General features: G+C 31.0%; 1 protein-coding gene across 1 annotated transcript in view; it reads right to left on the bottom strand.

The window, feature by feature from the left end:
* The window catches only part of LOC125819272 (copper transport protein CCH), a 5934-nt gene extending 5538 nt beyond the window's left edge, over nucleotides 1–396 (bottom strand). The window contains exons 1-2 of the transcript XR_007442447.1: nucleotides 290–396; nucleotides 95–170 (exon numbers count right to left, since the gene is read on the bottom strand). The gene's annotated coding sequence lies outside the window, so the exon portion shown is untranslated. The remainder of the gene's footprint in view (nucleotides 1–94; nucleotides 171–289) is intronic.
* Between the last annotated feature and the right edge of the window lie 947 nt (nucleotides 397–1343).

The raw sequence follows: 1343 nt of genomic DNA, 5'->3' as shown, positions 1-1343 counted from the left end.
ATTATCTGCACCACATCCAAAAATTAATCAAAAATCCAGAATCATATCATTTTCTGGAAGATAATTTGAAGTTGTAGAGAAAAACTTGTCATACCTTCAATTTTCTTGATTGTCTTCAAGATTTTCTTGATGCATTCGTCGCAGTGCAAACCAACTTTAAGCTCCACAACCTAATGTACAGATGAAAATAAATTTCAAAACATTGGAAATCTAATCTAATGAGAGGATCCTGGAAATCTGATCTAATAAGAGAAACCTGTTACTACACGAATGGTTTTGAGGTACTAACATTGGCCATTGTAGTTGTTGCGTTACAAAGCTTCTTGATAGGCAGTTGCCAAACAATCTTCCCAACTGTTGCTGATAGTTTAGAGAAGAATGAAGATATGATGAATGATTAATGTTTTGACAACAGTTGAAAATATTTAAAGGGAGGGGTTGGGTATTGGATTCTTTTCTTTAAGTGAATGGAAATTATTTCACTTTGCCAAAAGCTACTTTAAACCCTTTATTTCTCGACGCGTAAATTATGAGTCTCCTTCAGGGCCGTGAAAGTTCAGATTAGCCTAATATTCTTGAAATGCCAACCAGAACTATAATATTTGGAACCCAAAAAGGGCAAAATATGTTCGTATTATTAGAAATAAATGTAAATATATTGTTCTTTATATTTTTTGTCAAAATATATTTCCGATTAACATATACTCATTATAGTTAACACAAATTTGTCCTTAATTTTATTGAAGGAACATGTGACATGTTCGGGATTAAATAGCTTATTTCTAATTGGGAAAAAAATTGAAAAATACTCCAATTTTGTCCGAAATTGCTATTACGATACCAAACTTTATGGAAGACCTTTTACCCTTGCACTATTTAATAGTGTATTTTAAAGGTATATATGTTTCCATGTGGACACATTATTATTTAAAATATACTATTAAATAGTACAGGGGGTAAAAGGTCTTTTTCAAAGTTTGGTATCGTAACAACAATTTTGGCCAAAGTTAGAGTATTTTTCAGACCCTTTTGCTTTCCTAATTTTAAATATCCGATTTGTATAAAAACTCAAATGTTTAACCCATTCTGACTCATTCTCTCTACTATGGGAGCATAACTTATCTTATCGTAACTAGTTCAAACAACCCTTCTTAATGTCAATGGAAGGTTGTGATTACGACATTTTCTTGGCAAATATTTAAACGAAGCTTTATTACTATTTGTTTTTAAAATGGTGATTTAGTATAATTGAATCCAAATCTCTTTTAACTAAAGATCCGCTCAAAACCATCAAGCCAAAGCTCTCATTATGGTGAATACGATATAAAACCCATTTATTTTCT

This window comes from Solanum verrucosum, unplaced genomic scaffold, assembly GCF_900185275.1.
Source record: "Solanum verrucosum unplaced genomic scaffold, falcon-dt-bn FXZP01000207.1, whole genome shotgun sequence".
Taxonomy (NCBI): domain Eukaryota; kingdom Viridiplantae; phylum Streptophyta; class Magnoliopsida; order Solanales; family Solanaceae; genus Solanum; species Solanum verrucosum.
This window is presented reverse-complemented; position numbering and strand designations above follow the sequence as displayed.